Raw genomic sequence first — 12,821 nt, 5'->3', positions numbered from 1 at the left:
TCTCACTAGCTGTGTAGCCTTGAGCCAGCACCTTGCCCTCTCTGCGCCGTGGTTTCCTTCTGTATGTCAGCGGCAGAGAAGCAAGGCTCTGCTTCCCAGTGATCCTAACCTCCCCGCTCTCTCTCCATTACACCATAGGCATCCTGCCAAACTCTGTTCGGATACCTAATTATCCACAGTGTCTGGTGGTGCACCTCATTTTGTTGAGGCAATTTTCAATCTAATCTGCCCGGCATGCAGTGAGCCAGGTCCCATGCTGGGGACTGGGGGATGAGATTCGAGATGGAACCTGCAGTCTCTTACAGAGTTCCCAGGGCATTTGAGAGATGAACACAGATGGACCAAGTTCGTGGATTTCTCCCTGGGCATAGCTAGTTGCTCTACAGAGCCCTGTGTGCAGAAAGGTGTGTTTAGACTGCACTGGGGCTGCAGATCCAACCCACTAAAGGTTCCTGTGTGCTTAATATGTTCTGTGTATCTCATGCACCACTTCATTTCCCTTCACCACATCCTCATTGCACAGAGGTGGAAACTGAGGCTCAGATAAGGAAAGCCTGCCGAAGTCCAGGAGAGGGTGGTTAGATCAGATGCCCAAGATCCTATGCTTGGTTGGTACACGGGGCCACCAGCACATGAGGAAACTGATGTGAAGGAATTTGATACCACTGCCTGATCCCTGTAAGGGAGGTGCCAGCTTTGTACAGATGGGACTCAGTTCCCTCTACAGTAGCACTGAATGCATGCATGTCCTTTTGAATACCATCCTTAAGGTCCAATGACATCATGTGTCTCCAAAGCAGCATCGTGCTGGTAAATGTTTAACAAGGGGCTCTCAGAAAACAAGGCAAAAGGCTGGATGGGTGGCACTGCTGCTGTCCCTCCTGGGGTCAGTTGGAGGTGCCCACAAGCGGTGGCATGGCTGCAGGGCTCTGTCTCCAGCTCCACATACAGGGTTTTGGATGTTATGTAGCCAGGATCCTCACCACCCAGTGACCTCATGCTGGACCTCTCTGATGCTTCCTATAAAGAAAGCCCTGGATCATGTCCCTTCACTGGCTCTGAGCATGTTCAGTAGCTCCCAAGAGGTCCAGCTCAGAATGCCTCTTGGTCACCCCAGTCACCCTAGCTGTAGCATCCTAGATCCAAAAGAGAGCGGGGAGGCATAGTGGATGGATATGACAGAGGAAGGAGTGGGGATGGTGGGGGTTAGGAGGAGGGTAAGAAGGAAAAATCAGAGGAGGTAGAGGCTGGGGAGAAAATGCCAAGGGGGAGGAAAATAAAAGGAGAGAGAGAAAAGGGAGGAAAGGGGGAACAGAATAGTCTCCTGTCTTACAGACCCTTGAGTACCCAGGGAGTGGGGGAGCATACACTCACCAGAAGCAGCCTAAGGTTGGAGGAGCCCAAGGTCACTCAGGGGGAATGATCTGAACTCAAACTTGGCCTCAGGGCATAGCCCACTGATTTCTTTTGTGGATCCTAACTAGGTTGGGGTGCCGAGTGAACCTCCCTACCCAGACTTCCATGCAGGCAGGCCTGTGCTGATCCAGGATCCAGCCCCACACTGGACACAAGGCAACCTCACAGAGTCGGCCAGGGGTGGGTGTTCTCCCAGCTCCTCCGGCTCCTTTCCTGGCCGCCTGTGGTGACACAGGCTGGTTCTCGGGAGGGCCTCAGTTCCAAGACTTCTCCTGCAAAGGCTCTGAGCTCAGCCCACCGGAAGGATTAACCGGGATCAGGAAGTGAGTGACAGGGTGGCCACTTGGCACGCTCTCACATGGCTCTCTGCCTTGTCAAACACACTGTGAGAGCCCATGGGGTTAAATAACCAGTCGGCCTCTTTCAGAATGCTGGAGACTCCCACAGGAGTTAGCAGAATGCAAATTTGGAGGAAATTTTAAAAAAAGATCTCTCAAGGCTTGCTGAACTAAACACATGGCTAGTAAGTGTCATGGAGAACTGAGACCAGCTTGAAATGGCTCAACAGTGAAGGTAACCAAGAACAGCTTCAGGGTTCCAGGCCAAGCATCTACACTGGGGTCACCCCACTCCCAACAATGGCACAGGCTCCATCCAGCCTTTCCAGAGGTATACTATCAGCAACAAGGTCACACAAGGTCACCAGAGAACCAGTGGTCTTTGGCTAAATAGGTTTGCATTATATGATGCCTAATTAGAATTTTCAGACTTGAATTTGTATCCTCTAGAGAGGGGACTGGACCCTGCATTGCTGTGACCTGATCATTGAGCCCCTCACTCCTGTGTAACTACTTGGCCCCAGATGGCCTTTGATTTGCAGTCTCAGGGTACACAGTGCCATTCTGGTCCTTCTGCAGAGTGCTCCTCTGGGAGGTAGTAAAAGGGGGAAGGTAGAGATGGCCATGTCTTGGGGAGATGGAGTTCAGGGAAGCTTGTGAGGCATTCTGCTTTCTATTTGGAAAACTACAAATCTCAGTCCTCTTTTCATAAGATCTCAGTCGGGGTAAAAAGAAATGTCTAGACCAGTGGTTCTCAACCTTCCTAATGCAGGGGACCCCAGCCATAAGATGATTTCCGCCCTACTTCATAGTTGTAATTTTGCTACTGCTATAAATCGTAAACATCTGTGTTTTCCGATGATCTCAGCTAACTCCTATGAAAGGGTCATTCAACCCTCCTCCACCAAGGGGTTGCGACCCACAGGTTGAGAACCAATGGTCTAGGGTATTTTACAAGACTGAGGGGAGACTGTATTTTTAGGACTGACAAAGGCTCCAGGTCGGGTTCCAGGATCGAATGCTGGTTTTATATTTATAAAGACTCTGTCGGAGGTTCACTTTCGCCAGCACATCTGCATTCAGAGGAATTTCATGCTGTCTGTCTCCACTCCATGCCATAAAGTAAAAATGCTGACAGAGCAAGAATCCCGGAAGATGGGATTCTAACAGATTCTATAGGCTCGGTGAAGTCAGCTCAAACATATGAACTTCTGCTCGGGGGTCAAAGGACGATCAGATGTTTATCACAAACTATGATGGAGAGAGCGGAGCAGGACCAGGACCCAGACCCTTGGAGTAAGGAAACCTGCTTTTGAGTCACAGTCCGAGATGAGTGCTGTGGGGTTAAAGGTGGGTCGTGTAAGCTCTCTGTGTACATAGAGTGTCTCATTTTAGGACTTATTCTTGGGGAGTAAGGTGTGGTGAGTACCTGGGACACAGAAAAGGCTTGGCGGCTGACATTGTTTATATCTTGAGATAATGATGGGGAAACAGGAGGAGAAAGATGTTAGGAGTTCACAGCTACAGGCAACACAGACCAGCATTAGATCCCAGAACCTGACCCTTTGTCAATTCTAAAAATATAGTTTTCTGTCATTCTTGTAAAAACACTCCAGGCCAGTGCGTCTCAACCTGTGGGTTCTGATCCCTTTGCAGGGAGGTGTGTGAGGGGGGAGAGGTTGTTGAATGACCCTTTCACAGAGATGACCTAAGACCGTTGGAAAACATGGGTATTTACATTACGATTCGTAACGGTAGCAGAGCTACAGTTATGAAGGATCTGGGGAAATAAAGGGAGAGGTTGATCATTTTGAACTCCTCCAGTGAACTCAAAAATTAGAATGTTACCAAAATCCGGACTACATGTGAACAGTACTCATTTACCTCGGAGTGAGTCCCCTGACCCTCTCCTGACTACAGGGACCTGCCATCCTGTCAGCCAGCAACGGTACAGCAGTCACAAACAGGATATCATCTTATGGCGGACTGGGTCTGCTCAAATAGGTTCATTTACGCGGACAAAATGGTCGCCTGCTTTTACCTCTGTGAGCACTTGCAGCTCTTCCCCTGCCTCCGAAATGGCCACATGCCCAAATCCAGCACTCTCTCTTTCCACTTCCGAGAAGGAATGGGGTGACAGCCAGCTCACATCCCTATCAGCATGCAAACAGTGCTCTCTGGGGTTCCTCCAAGGTGTTACCCTCACAGTCTGTGATCTCTGATCAATCCAGGAGGGAAATACACTTTACAGCTGTTCAGGAGAGACACGCGTAAATGGTAGGGGTGAGACTGTTTTCCATAAAGCTCTGCAGCCTGTGGCCATTTACACAGCTGGCGGAAAGAGCCCATCTCCTGGATGTCATGCTCACAGATCTTTAGGGACGCAGTACACGCAGCATGCAAAACATTGTGTCTGTTTCCGAGGATGGAGGCGTTTGTGTGTTCTACTGTTGTCCAAGCCTGGGGACAAGCATCTTGTGCACCTGCACTGACTTCAGCGACTTTCATCCTTGCAACTTCACAGATGGCTGCAGCAACCCCTGCTCCTGGCCTTGCTCCTTGGGCTAATGACAGATGGTGGCTGGTATCGAGGGAGCCAGTTGGGACTAGCTGGTGGCTTCACCTACCATGCAGTACACCATCTTGTAATCTCCTGTGAAGTGGGAAATGGCATCCCTCCCCCCACCCCTTTTCCAGCTGAGGATGCTGAGAATCAAAGATGCATGACTTGCCCAGGGCCATAAAACTAAAGACATAGTGGAGAATTTGATTTTGACTTCAAAACTGATGCCTTTGGCTCTGGGGTGTGTAGTTTTCTCTTTTGTTGGGCTGTCCCGTTCCTGGTTGTCCAGCAGAATCTTCACATTCATTGTCCTTATCACTTAGGGGAAACAAGAGTTCTGTTGAAACCTGAGACCACCCCTCTGGAGACCCCAGCAGTTAGCTTCTGTCCCCTATGCGAAACTTTCCCTGGAATGGGGAGAGGCCAAGGGCCAGCTATGCATCTTGGTGGAATGACCTGAGCCTCCGATTTGCCTTCCCTTTACCTAACTCTGGATGACAGTGAAGTGAAGTATCCCTTTCTGAGTCGGCTGGGAAAGAAAGAAACAGCAGCAGCAAGCATCTCTGCAGAGATCCCAACCCTGAGCGCCCATCCCCAGGTTCCCATGAATCCTTTATGGGAGCCTAATGCCTAGACATCGTCCTCTCAGCTCTAGCTGGCTCCCTCACTCCAGAAGCTCCCGAATCAGCATTCCACGCACATCGCTCTCCTTGTGCAATGCCATTATCTCCCGAGGACACATGCTCCGTTGTCACGGCAACCCGAGTCCTTCCTCCAACTCTATTTAATAATTTCTCAACAGTCAAGCTGGGCTGGCTTGGGGCAGGGGAAAGAGCAGCAAGACCGGGTAAGAAGTTCTGGGTCCTAGCACCTGTTGTGACTGGGACAACTGTCTAGACCTCAGTTTATCCATCTGTAACAGGGCTACTTGCAGTGGGTATGGTTGTGGTTTTAACTTCGAAATTGTGAGAAGTAGCCTTCTAGGTCTAGGGGGCCCCAAGGGGGACCAGTGCAGAAGGCGAGAATGACATTTTAGACCAAAGAGTGAATTGGAAGCTGTCTTGGGCAATGGCACTCCCTTCCGTTGAACCAATTCTAACATGTAACCTCTAGACACAGAACCATCTCCCTTATCCTCTAGCATTAGGGCTAGGACTGGTTGGGACATACAGATCTGCCAGCAGCCATATAGATGGGCAAACTGAGGCAAAACAGTCCTCATTCTGGGAAAAGCCCAGATTGTCCTCAGAACCCAGTAACATACTACCCAGGAAGACTGAATCAACGGGACACAGAGAATGGCCTGTCTGTTGCCTGTACTTCTACCCACCCTTAGCCCCTATTGCTATGGTCCCCAGCCATGTGGCTTCTGGCTGTCACTTAAGGAACCATACAGATGATGGGTAGAGAGAAGGAAGGGTGATCTGGGTCCCTGAAAGTATGCAGTTTCTACAACAAACAGCTCTTCTTTAACAGAACCTTGTAGAACCTAGCACACAGTAGGTGTGCAACATGCTATCTGATACAGCTGATTGCTTATACTTGTCCCAGTAGCTAACTTGTTCAGGTTCCCAGAAGCCTCTGGGAAAGTCTCCCAAAGATACTATGGATTGATGTCCCAGGAGCAGCCAAGAAGCCCAAGCCTGGGAAGGACAATCAGCTACCTGTGGGACCTAATGAGTCTCCAAGGGCGGGGGGGGGGGGTCTGCCCTGGCCCAGGATGGCGGCTCTGAGCAGGCTGATGGCAGCCCTGCACTGCTACTGAACTCCCTCGGTCGACAGTTCCATTGAATGCCCTAGCAAATGAGCGGTACCACATCTGCTCTGTCATTACTGCCATTCACTGCCATTCGGAGAGAGAGCGCTTATCTTACCCAGCCATTAGTCTCGGGAGGGTGTCGTGGAGAAATTCAAGGGGGTGAAAGGGAAGTGGGGTGGGCAGCTTCCCTCCCCGAGGCCTGCCTGGAGTCTGAGGAATGAGCTCCAGCAAACTCCTGTCTATCCTGTTCAACACTGCAGAGAGGGAACTATCCATGGTCCATGAAGCCTAAAGCCAGGCAGAAGGTAGTGCTCCATTTCTTTCCCAGGTGTGCTAGACAGACTTGATGGGGTCCCAGATCTGTCATGTGTCTGTGAACTAACCTGGGACAACCTTTCAACTCTGGTGCCTCTGTTCCCTTACAGAGGGCATTGGCACAGCAGTTAGCTCAGTATCATGTCACAGAGTCAGCATGGGGGTTAGGGAGAAATGACCCCGTTCTGTGCTTCCTTCCTGAAGAAACCCATTCAGTGCCTCTGAGGCAGGTGTGTGCCTTAAACCCCATCACATATCTATCTATGTGATCCCTTCTTATCCTTCTCCATGGATGCTGGGGTTTTTTTGGGGGAGGGTAGGATTGGTAGTCTCTCTCTCTCTCTCTCTCTCTCTCTCTCTCTCTCCATTACAAGTGAGCCCTTGATATCTAGCTTTGGAAACAGTCACAGCAATGGCAAAGAATGAGCCCCATCTCCTCTCATCGCCTCCTCACACCCTTATCTCTGCTCAGGTGCTTTTTGAAGAAATGAACAACATGGAAAAGCACCAGGTTTGACATCAGCAACCCAGCAACCCCCTGCCACAGACATAGCTGACAAGCAGGACACCCACTCCTGCCCCCAGCCTCAGAGCTAGGAGAGAGCACCCACCATAGCACCATGGGTGAAGTGACGCACCCAGCCTTGTCCAGGGCCTGGAGGTGGGGGCACTTGGGCAGTGGTCAAATGGGTGGCCTCTTGCCTCACCTCCTGCATCCCAGAGGCAAGTGTCCCAAACCTTTAATCACATATGCCAGCATTGAAAGTGTTCAAAGGTGATCCTGACCAGTGTTCTATACTGTCTCCTGCCGCCCAACCCTCTGTGCCGAGCATGCTGGCAGCTACATGATGCTCCAACAGTGGGCTTCAGGTGACCTGGCTCACATAGAAACATTGTTCCACATCGTTCCTGGCTCCTGAGACCACAGGCCCCTCTGTATAACCTCACAAAGGCAGGGGGTGGTTCGTGTCACCCCAGTTTCTTCAGATGAGCATGCCTATGTCATGCAGGCCTGTTTGAGAACACACATATTCCCCTCTTTGGTGTCTGGCTACTGATGGGGTCAAAGGGCCACATTTTTGAACTCTAAACTCTGGACATGACCTAGATAATGACAAGTTCTGGCCAGAGCCTAGGTAAGGCTCAAATGGAATCCAGGGAGGGCACTTCCCTCCACAGCCTCTGGCTGAGCACACCTGTGTCATGCGCTACCTCAGTTTCCAAGTGCTGTGGGTTCCTTTCCTGCCAGCACAGTGCTTCCCTAGGCTCCTTCTCAGGAAGAAATAGCTCAGTAAAGGGGACAAACATTGGCTGAGAAGCCAGTGGACAGGTGAGAGATCAGCACTCTGAGCCTCAGTTTCCCCAAAAGATGAGGATAGTAAAGGTAATCCTATCGGTGTTTGGAGCAATACTATCTGTGTTCTGGCTCAACAAAGAAAAGGCTTTGAAGGAGTGAGCATTCTCTCCCTCGTGCAAAGAGAACTCATCTAGGTCAAGGTCGTTCAGATTGAGATTAGAAACCCAGCTTTAAAAAGATTCTCTTTGGTTGATGGAAGATTCTTCTCTAGGACCACCCTTTCTTCTCCTGGATTATGTCCCCATCCTACCGGCAAGGGCATGGTTTACAAACTGTAAAGTATTATGCTGATAACCAGGGGTTATGTGGTCAGCACCAATTTGCAACCAACCAAAACACTGACTCCAAATGTCTCCACTCGCCTCCTTATGGCTGCTGCCTGCGCGCACTCTCTGCTCGTCTCAAGCAATAAGGCCAGTGAGGCAACCTGCTGCCAGTCCCTTCCAGGGCATCTTTGACCTTGAATGTCTCTCTGTCTAAGGCTCAGCTATCCCAAGGGCTGGCACAAGACTCTGGTCTTGCAGACATCAGGCAGCTGACAGGTGAGCAGAGTGGCAGGTCACTATCCCAAGCAGCCACCAATTCCTCTCTTCTCTACCTTGCTTTTGTATCAGGACTATACCCAGGCCCAGAAGCCTGGGGCCGCTTTGCCAGCTGAGGGGGCCTAACATCCTAATGTGCTCCGTTCCGCCCAGCTGCACATCTCCCCCACCTCCAGAGTGCCACCGCCAATCATTCTCCAAGACCTGGTCCCCTTGTAATTTCCAATTTGTGAGAAATATAAAAATAGAAGTCCATTCGCTGCAGGCAGCTCACATCGAATCGCATGCCACTTTCTGTGTCATGTCAGATCACGGTAAACAGAACTGATGGCTTCCTTGGGCTGCTCTCAGTGGCTTCCTGAGCCGGGAGGTGGTGGGGACAAATGAAGAGACACCGGGAAATTTGGGAAAGGTGGCAGCTGGGTGCAGGCCACCAATACCAGCTGTAAGTGGAGTGCAGACCATGGACCTGTTGGGATAGGATGGTGACCTCGGCTAGAATCTCAGTTCTGCATCACAACGGCAGAGGTCTCCAAACTTCAGCTTCCCCCTATGTCAAGAGCCACTACACTGGCCAATGTCTGGCCTTCTCAATCTATGCTTAGGCTCAGGTGCTGGGGAAGCACTCGGGAGACCCTGTAGTTTCTCTAGTAGGCTGTGCCTGCGATCCACAGCAGCGGGTATCCCCTGCAAGAGACTTAGAGACTTTATGACTAAGTACAGACTCAGACCCATTTTTGTCCTCTGTCACAACATGTACACAGGGACAGGTGTACACAGCTCACAGGAGCTTATACAAATTAAATGACATAAAGTGTCGCAGGCAAGGATAGTTGTCTCTGTAGTTGCGAGGCTGGTGTGGGGATAAGGGTTCTTGGAATTCGTTCCTCTGCATCTGAGTTCCAGGTCTCTGTTTAAGCATCACAACTTGCGTTCACACCTACTGCCTGAACCAGGAAACAGGAGCCTGTTCTGCGTGGGCTTGTCTCTGCTTCCTTCTGCCTCCGAGGGCTCAGAGTCAGTCTGGAGTAGAGGACAGTGCTGGGTGTCTAACAAGTTCACAGAGACATCTCTCCCAGGAAGCCCTACTTTGGGATTAGAATGTGACCACCCATCCTCTTCCCTCTTGGGGGACCAAGCTCTCTTCCACTACCTAAAAATGACTTTCAGAGAATAGGGCAAAACTGTCAAAAAAGAAAAAGGGAAAAAAAAGTGGCCAAATCCTGGAGCAGTGGATACTAGGTGACCTCATCAGCTGGGGGAGGGGCTGCTCTTTGCAGATGAAGTCATCTCAAGGTCATATGAAGTCATTTTAAGGTTATTTCCATCTTGGCAATGGCTGAGCACTATTCCCCAAGTAAGGAATTGGTGACATTGCAGAGCTGAGTGAAAGAGACTGCTCCTATTTGGGCAAAGACAGGCCCTGTTGGCACGTTTCCATTTTAGGACCAGGCAGGGCGGCAAAGGGGCTCTCTCTCCTTGGGTTTGGCTTTAGGAATGCAATTGAGCATCGAAGGGAGCTGGGCAGCACAGCTTGAGATCAAGGGGCTACCTGTCGCACCATGTCATGGGCATGCTGCCTATTCTCAAGGTCGTAGGAGCTTTCAGAATGCAGAGGGCTGTGAATGGGGACCAAGTCTGCATTTGCTGGGGTCGACACTCTGCCAACAAGCAAGAGACGGAGGGAGAGACAAATCTGAATTCCAACTGACCTGAGAAATCTCTCACAGCCAATCCTAGGGATGGTATTTCTGTGGGAGGCGATTTATTTAATGTTGCTGTAGATGTGCCCCTTGCTGGGAAGGAAGAGAAGTAGCCATTTCTCTGACAGCAGGTCCAGAGGGACTAACTAACTGTCCACCATGAAATCCCACTGTCATTGCTCTTCCCTTGACTACCCCACTTTACAGATGTGAAGACTGATAGGGTATGGCAGCCTAGGGTTGCCTTGCCTCCTCCTTGCTGTGTGACCTTGGACAAATCGCTCTCCCTCTTTGTCTCATCCTCTCTTCACTTCTGAAGTTCGGTTTAGAGCAGTTTCTGCTGTACAAGGTTAGGGTAGAAATTACAAGCTTGACACACCAAAAGATTTTGACATTCCATTTCTTCTTTCCAAAGGGAATCAGAACTTGGCCAAGGTCACCTGGCCAAGAAATAGCAGTACCCAGCCCAGGGCATATTCATTCATTCCTGAGTGTGGATTTGAGCAAAGCATTTTACAGCCTTCCTGCCTCAGCAACACAGGTAGATATAAAGGCAGGTCCCAGCTAGCTGGACCATTATTAGGCAATCACCTTCCACCCAGGCAGACTTTATTCTGGAACACGTATTGAGTTCCTCCTGGGTTCTGGGCCGTGGGTAAACAAATTTGCATCCCTTTCTCCTGGGTTGCCAGGAATATCAAATACTAGGCTGGCACAAGTGTGGAGTTATGTGTATCTTTCTTTAGCCTTGCCTTCACCCTCTTAGCTGCCTGTTCTTTGGCCTCTGGACCCCTCATTAGAGCCTCACCCAGGAGACGTTACTTTTCAACAAATGTGGGTCCCTGGAATAAGGTTTCTACTGGGGACTGACCATTCTCCCTCCGTGGTGGACGTCTGTCTCCTGTGCCTTTCTCAGGGAACCCCACTCCACAGAAGCTCTGGGGACAGGGCAGCCTGTGTCTCACTGCCTGGGACTCACTGTTTGTCCTCTAGCCACTGGCCACCAAGCCAGCACTTGGCTGGAGACAGAGCGCTTTCTTTGTTTGCCGCCTGCCTGGCAATTCCTTTCTGAGGCTCAAGGGAGGCTCAGCCATTTTGCCCTCCTGCTCTAGGGAAAGCTCCCTCTTTCTCTCTTCTCGGCAGGGATTTACACCTCCCAGGGCCACTTTCCCCCCCTCCTTTGTTTGGAAGAAGGTCTGAGGATGCTTTGACTAGGACCTGGTCCATCCTTTCCAGAACTGGGGTAGGGAAAGACTGCTAGGCACTTTGAATTCCCACAGATCTCTTTTGTTTTGCAATTTGGAAGTTGGGGGATGCACGCTCCACTATTTCTACCAAAGTTCACAGCAGAGAACATAGGCAGGACCCAGCACATCATTTTTTTTTTCTTTTGTCCAACACATACCCTGTTTGCCATAGAAAAACTGCGACTAGCATCAAGTTCCACTCGGCTGGACACAGTCCCTTCCCTGATGTGGCCACAACCCCTTTCACCCCTGATCTTCGTGGGTGGGCAGGAGGTCCAGCCGGTAGACCTCAGGTATCTTGGTCTTATCAACTGGCTTTCCTTTTTTTTTTTTTTTCCTTGAGACTCAGGTCTGTTTCGAGAGGACATTGGCTCCATACAGAGCTGCCCATTCTGAGTCTCTTGTTGGAAGCCCAAAGCAAACACAGAACGGGACATCTGTGGGTGTCACCCATGGGGTAGGTGGGTACAGAGAGACTGAGCGTAGAGAGCCGTGGTCATTGCCACAGAAAGAAAGGAATAAATACTTGGGAAAGACAAATCACGGGAAGTCCTGGCCCTACCCACCTCTTGCACTGGGCATCTCTCAGGTGAACAGGGCAGCAGCGCCAGCTTGCGCGCGCTCAGCTTCAGCTGCTATGCACTTTCTTAAAGCCAAGGTTTCCTGAGATCTTGAGCTGCCCCGGGATGGGAAGGAGATCCCCAGCCCCTCCATCCTCCCGCCACTAGTGCATGAGGTACGCGGAGACTGGGGACGTGGCGCAGGTTGGTCTGGCTCTCTCCTGGGCACCCCGCCGTCGGCTGGCGAATGAACCAGGACATCGACAGCACCTGGCCTCCTGGGACCCTCCCGCCTCCGTAGCATCCCTGGGCTGCAGCCCGCGCACGTCGTGGGGCGAGGACGGGGGACGCTGCAGCCTAGGGTCCCTCCCTCCACCCAGTGCCCCGACGCCAGCATCCCTTCCTACCTGCGGCCGGGGCTGCGCGGGCCGCTCCGGGCTCGGCCGCGTTAAGACGCGGGCGCCTGGGCTCCTGGGCTCGCGCAGCTCGCCTGCAACCTCTCAGCTCTCTAGGGCTCCCAGGGCGGGTGGAGGGGGCGGGGCTGTCAGGACACGCCCTCCGGGCGGGGCTTGTCCGCGCCGTCTTGCCCGCCCCTACCTTTCAGCCTCCATCTCTCCTTTTCCACCTTTTCTGTTCCTGCTCCTCATTCCCAGTTCTCTGCCCTGCTCTCTCTCCCCTCGTCCTTCTTCTGCCCTGCTCCCCTCCTCCCACTGCTTGCCTCCTCCCTCCGCCTACCCCCTTTTCTCTCCTCCCTCTGCCTGCTCCCCTCCTCCCTCTACTAGCACCCTCTATCCCTCTGCCCTGCTCCCCTCCTTTCTAGGCCCTGCCCGCCTCTTCTCTCTGCCTGCTCCCTCCTCTCTTCCCTCCTCTCTCTGGCCTCCTCTCTCTTCTAACCCTGCTCCCTCTCTCCACCCCCACGTCTCAGCCCCCCCCCCCCTTTTTGGCATCCATCCTCCTTCAGTCTCCTGGCCTCAAAGGTCTACCTTAATTGGTCTCTTGGTTTCTCTAGCTCTGACACATC

The 12,821-nt window shown here is 51.6% G+C and overlaps 1 protein-coding gene across 2 annotated transcripts in view; it reads right to left on the bottom strand.

Moving 5' to 3' along the window:
- Nucleotides 1-12,497, bottom strand: part of Slc6a1 (solute carrier family 6 member 1) — a 32,652-nt gene extending 20,155 nt beyond the window's left edge. Inside the window, exon 1 of one of the 2 annotated variants that reach the window (XM_034511646.2) lies at nt 12,208-12,497. The gene's annotated coding sequence lies outside the window, so the exon portion shown is untranslated. Of the gene's footprint in view, nt 1-1,374; nt 1,394-12,207 lie in introns of those variants that run through there. The other variant, XM_076940285.1, reaches the window with a different exon arrangement.
- Between the last annotated feature and the right edge of the window lie 324 nt (nt 12,498-12,821).

The sequence above is a fragment of the Arvicanthis niloticus genome, chromosome 9, assembly GCF_011762505.2.
Source record: "Arvicanthis niloticus isolate mArvNil1 chromosome 9, mArvNil1.pat.X, whole genome shotgun sequence".
NCBI lineage: Eukaryota > Metazoa > Chordata > Mammalia > Rodentia > Muridae > Arvicanthis > Arvicanthis niloticus.
The sequence above is the reverse complement of the archived record's forward strand: the minus strand, read 5'-3'. Positions and strand labels throughout refer to the sequence as shown.